Source organism: Phyllostomus discolor, chromosome 2 (assembly GCF_004126475.2).
Source record: "Phyllostomus discolor isolate MPI-MPIP mPhyDis1 chromosome 2, mPhyDis1.pri.v3, whole genome shotgun sequence".
Classification (NCBI taxonomy): Eukaryota; Metazoa; Chordata; class Mammalia; order Chiroptera; family Phyllostomidae; genus Phyllostomus; species Phyllostomus discolor.
The window spans coordinates 31,456,160-31,462,538 of record NC_040904.2 but is presented as its reverse complement, the minus strand read 5'-3'; positions in this window follow the sequence as shown (position 1 = coordinate 31,462,538).

Sequence of the window (6,379 nt, the reverse complement as noted above, 5' to 3'; positions counted from 1 at the left end):
TTCCAGCTTCCCTTGAATGACTCTGTAGGAAGCCAATGACTCTGCAGAGCCAGCCCTGCCACAAGAGGAGGGAGCCATCACACAGGTGATGGTTTGACAAGGTAGTCGTCATCACTGAGCCTTGTCCTGTAGATAAATCTCTTTAGGACACGCCAAAGGTTCCCTTTCCTGAACTTCTCCTGTTGAGCTCTTCATGGTTCTCTGGTAGGCATGGTTAATGCCAAAGCTGTCTTACTTTGGTTTATGCATCTGATGCCAGGCTTAGAATCCCAGCAGTTTATATAACATGATGCACCATTTTCTACCACTTTCCTTCTTGCACTGTGTTATTACACCTGTTTCTGGAGCCCTTTAAGATACACAGGTTAAAGTGGCTCTTAGAGGAATTCCACTTCTTTTTAAATGAAAGTTATTGGTCAGACAAGTGTTCTATGAAATTGTTCACATGGGGGATTAAAAGAAAATCCATACTGTATTTTTTTTGCCAGACCTAAGCAGACCTGTATAATTTTCTTTAACTTTGAGGCACACTTCTTTTTCAAACAAACCCTGAACTCAGTGACATCACCAGTCTGGTTGAAAGCTCTAACTGGGAAAAGAGTTTTTTGCTCTTGAGATTCTTTTGTGAGTCCAGCCTTCATTTTTGCAATTGATCAGTGGATGAGAAATTTGAAATTTATTTAAAGTCTCTGTGATGGATGTTTTTTGAAAATCAAATAATTCTAATACCACGCGGTTCTGTTTTAATGGCTCTTTATAACCGCAGCTATTTTATCCATTGTTCCCATTCGCTCCTCGCTTTAGACAATGAAATACAGCATTTGCTAAAACGAAGTACCCGATGAACAATTACACTTAATGTGTATTTTCTCTTTTTCTGTCTCACAGGGTATTGAAGTTATGGATTCAGACAGAATCTCTTTGCAAATGCGGACAGCAGACTGCACTCTGTCTTTTCATGCTGTCATATTCCTTTGTTGATGTCTCTGTTTTAAGATGAGTTTGCCCCATGCATCACCAATTGTCTTTAGTTTTCACGCTGCAGGGAAGACTGGGCTAATCCATATGTCACTATGAAACTTCAGGCCTCTCCGTTTGACAGGTAGCAGGCCTGACAGCAATCTATTGAAAATGCATTTTAGACAGCAATCTATTGAAAATGCATTTTAGACTATCATTTTTCCCGTCTAATTTACTCTTAATAAAATGACTTTGAAGACAAGGGGTCCACTCTGTGTTGGTTTGCTTCTTTCAGATAATTGCATTTTGAGAAAGACACACTGACAATTTTCACAAATACAAAATGATGAAATTCCCTTGGGAATAAAATAAGATAACTTCACAATAAATAGCATCTTTTATCCTAAGTGATCCCGAAGCACTTTAGGGACGGTGGACACTCAGATGACGCCCCAGGGCAAGGAAGGAGGCAGACGTTCAGGCAGGCCGCAGAGTGAGACAGTCTGCTCTGTGCAGTGGAAAACCACAGCAGGCCCCTCCCACACAAACCAGCATTTGCAAAACAAGGAATACTTGTGTCCTTTTTGTATATGTATGTTACAACTGCTAGCAATATTTTACTAAAGCATATGCACATGAAATATTATAAAGGTATATATACAAAACTAATAGTTACCATCAAATTATTTGTTAGAATGACTTAATATTTTTAAATTCACTACATGCTGTGTATTTACTCATAGATTATTTCTTCCCTCTCCAAAGAAAAATAAAAAGAATAAGAGTTTATGTCTACTGTTCCTTTATTCATATTCTGTCATCCTGGAAAATTCATTAATCTCGAAGTACCTATCCTCAAATTTGAAAAAACGACCCCGCATAGATGTTTCATCACATGATATTTTCACTAATTTTGCCAAATGGACTCTTGTTCACCCAGTAAAAAGTGTTAATTCATAAGGTGTGCAGTGCTTTTTAAGCCATTAAAATATTACTGAAAACAAAACAAAACCCTTAAAGTTTCTTGCCCTGGCTGGTGTGACTCAGCTGGTTGGAATGTTGTCCATAACTGAAATGTTGCAGGTTCAGTTCCGGGTTCCAGCACACACGTAGGGTGCAAGTTCGATCGATCCCTGGTCTAGGCCCATACTATCCCCTGTTCAGGAGTGTATGGGAGGCAACCAATCTGTCATTGATGTTCCTCTCTCTCCTTCCCTCTCTCTCTAAAAGCATTGAAAAAATTTCCTTGGGTGAGGGGGTGAAAAAGCACCTTAAAGTTTCTTAAATCACAACTATTAAACTGTAACTCATTAATTGTGTTAATTTAACAAAAAAACTGTCTATTCTGAACTTAGAACACAAGAGCAAGAAGATATATTTTAATTTCATTAGCTATTTTAATAATTTAAGTGGTCAACGATACTATTTTTGCTATATAATTAACTAAATTTTAAAAATGAAGAAAAATGATAACTGCATTTTAAAATTGGAAAAATGACTAATTTTACTCTTGTGTTTAGCTAGAATGCCGAATGTATAGATTTGTTTTCATTTTTCTTATTATTTTGATAAAAGGAAGCTATTTTATTTCTATTCTTGATGACATGAGGAATTCTGTAACAAGCAGAGCTTCAGCCCTGAGAAAAAGACAACTAAGCAAACATTGAGTGAAAATGACGGGGTCCCTGGGAATATTCAAGGTCCTCATACAGTAAAGTCCATCACAGCCTCTTGTCTGAAATCTAAAGAGAAAAAAAATTAAAAATGAAGATCATATTCCTTAAAAAGATTCTATTTCTCTCCGTCTCTCTCTTCCCCCCTAATATCATTCTATACCAACTATTTTGGGGACTTGGATGAGAATTTTAATTTCTGTCTAAGTTGCACCTGCGACTGTGTTTTATCATCATCTCAACATAGTCGAAGGTTTGGGCTTTCTTCCCTGAAGGTGTAGTAAGAGCTTTGGAATATAGTGTTTTGGTGCCATCTGGTGGATCATATGCAGATTAGCAGGTCTCTATCCGCCTAATCTCATTTTCTGCACAAGAAGAGATAATAATAATAATACCTGCCTCACAGAGTTGAGAAAAATAAATCACGTAGCCCAGATGAAGCATTCAGTAAACCCTCAGTCCATACTAACTTTCATCATCACCCACGATTGAACTCTGCTGTTACACACTGTCACCCATGAGTGTCAGCTCCAGACAGACTTCCTTTGCCTGTACTTCCCACTTTTCCGCTCCCTGCCGTCTGAGCCGCCAGGGCTCATCCTCCTCACCTGCCAAAAACCTGATTCAGACGCCATCTGCTCCAGCCAGTCTTCCACGCCCCTTTCATAAAGATCCACATATATTTAGTTAACGTGTCTTGTGCCAGCACACCTTGTGAACACATGCACGTCACTTTTAATAGGTACGTGGAACAAGCATCAAATTGTCCATTTTTAATTAAAGAACACTTAAAATGTGTCTATAGTACGAAGTGCCTAATTTGGAACTAGATAAATGTCTTTTTATGCAATTTTCTCTCAAATGGGTGATTTCCAACTATATTAATAATAATGACGTGTGTGTGTTTGTGTGTGTGTGCGCGCGCGCGCATTATGCTTGCTACATGCCAGCATGGAGCTGTTTTAAAACCTACTTCAGAGCACTCTCTGGGGAAGTAATAGCACAGCAAGCAATAGAGTTGGCATTGTGGACCACCATGAGAACAGAGAGAAAAGAGGGCTGAGGGAGGAAGTAGCAGGCTAGAGAACAATGTACCGCTTGCACGGTTGGAGGGTCCCAGCAGGGCCCCCGGAAGCACATATAAAAATGGCCAAGGACCGGTCCACGTTCAACCACCTGCCAGGTCCAGCGGGCCAAGGCCTCTTACAGCAGAAGCGAACTAGTGAGCGTTTTCCTTCCCCGTCCATCCTGTCTGCCGGATGGGAGACAGATCTAACTTTAAATTGGGATTTTCTTATTGCTATATGGGGTCAAACCATTTTCAGAATTGTGGTAGTGTTAGCGACCTTGAATATCCGGGAAACTTCTTAGGACCTAAATGAAGCATAAAATTAATTGATCTGCCTGCATTTTCAACCAGCAGCAGCAGCAAGGCTTCCCTATCAAAGACATTTTAAAAAGACAGTGGGAGACTCATGCGAAGATGTTTTCCGATGGTATCTCACGAGTCCTGCATGTGCAGCATACCACAATACACACGCAATTTTCTTTTATTCTCACAGTACTGTGAGGTCACCTTAGTATTATTCAGCACTAGTCCCATTTAACGATGAAGAAACATGTATTGGGAGTTCACATAAGTTTCCTCAAGAGGCACAGCAAGTACATTCGAGCTTTGTGATTGGACCTCAGTATTTGAAACCAGGTTTTGTTTAACCTCACTACTGTAGGTGCCTCAATATGTTGTAATGTTAACTTACGCAAGCACACTTAATATTTTAAATTTATTTTCTATTCCCATCGTTTCCTCTCTTCCTTTAAAATGGCATTCTGCACAAAGTTCATTGTATTGGCTCCCCAAAAATCCCAGTGCCTGGGATCCCTCCGTCCTAGAGCACCTTTGAAGCCACGCCCCCTCTCTGCCCACCGAGGGGCTGCCGCGGGCTGTTCCTAGAGAAAGGTCTCACCACAAAATGATCTTGCTTCTGAACCCTGAAAAACCCCTCTTTTTGGTCAGGAAATTTACCTCTCTGGCTAATCCTCTTCTCCTGAGTAGGCTGGGGCCAGAAGTTCTTTGTATTAAAAGGTTGAATTTCCAGATTTCCCTTAAAAAAAATTGAAAGTCTGGTCTCCAGGAGCTCACATCCCAAATAATAAAAACTGAGGCCTTGCTGCCTTCTCTACCCAAAATTACGCTCCCACCAGCTCATCCAGCATGCCCCTTCCATTGCTGTATCTCTCAGACCCTTCCAAGAGTTTGGGTTTGTTAACTTTGGCTTTAGTTTTTGGAAACAATATCCAGGAAAGTTTGCTGTGACTTTTTCTTTGGAACGTGTCATATTCATCTCTGGAAGGGATGAAGCAGAACAAGCTACATGCCTCTGTGGGTGACAGGGGCGGGTGGAGGGGGGCGTGATAGGGGGAATAACTTTCACACTTGATCCATTTGTTACTTCTTCCTAGGAAAGAAAGCTTATTTCCCTTCTTGTACAACTTAGTTGGCTGTTTGTAATACAAAGAGAAAAGGAAAGAAAAAAAAAGAGAGAAGAAATCCCACTGAAACTTGTGGCCAGTTGCATTCCACATTCGACAATGCATAAAAGTAGCATTCAGAAGGACGCACTGATCAAGTCACCCTACCGTCCCCAAGGAGTTTAGTATAGAAATACACGTGATCAGAATCCATGACTGAACACAAACAAGAATTTGTTCAAGAAATTTTCGTTGTACCTAGACTCACACGCACTAACAAGTTTGCCAACTCCCATCCTTTGGAACCACAAAGTACACAAGTATGAAAGACACATTTGATGGATGGCTAAATAATGAGTCCTCTGGGCCCCAGAACATTATTAAAAGGGAGTCTTTAGAAAGCTGTCACTTTATCCCAGTGTGCCACCTATACAAATCAAATTCACACAGAGTAACAAAAGAGTTTTGAAGAGAAAATTACCTAACCTGCCAAAGGGACTTACCTGCCAGCTCCCATATTTAGCATTCTGAAATAGACTTTTGACCAATGTACTTTCTCCAAAAGAGACCATAGAGCCTGCAGTATGTTCTACAATTAGTATTTTAAAATAATGTGAACTTTGCTTACTTTTTATGTTGGATGGAAACACTTTTAAGAGGTACTTTACACCTATTTGAAATTATATTTCATTATACTTCACATACATGAGTATATATAGTGAAACCTGGCAAAGAGAGCATTTCTATAGAAGAATGAATTTTTACCCTACTTTCTTACCCAAGAAAAATGTTAAGCCTCTTTCCAAAAAGGCTATTTTGGGTCTATATGTAAAACCCAGGTGCTTTTCCTGAGTCGGCCTTGGATAGGCCCTGCTCTGCCAGGCTGATGAGACTCTTATACGTAGCCTGCACTTAAGACTTGAATGTGTATGTATCACAATTTATTTATTGTAGTGGGTGAAATACTTTTAAACTCTCACTCTTATAGAGGGAGCAGTTTCCCTTGGAGAGCAAGAGTATTATTAGCGTGTAAACTAAAAGATGTGGCAATTTAAAAATAGTCCAGTGGTGAAAAGAGAGAGTTCTGGAGTCACACTGCCTGGGTCCGAAGCCAGCTCTGCATGTGGTAGCTGTGTGACTTAGGAAAGTTCCTTAACTCCTCTTTGCTTCAGCTCTCTTAGCTTTAAACACTAGTTGCCAATATACACACAGCCTTAGAGTGTTGTAGATTTAATCCTTACGCTGTATGATTTAAGATGAAGTCAAGGGCAATA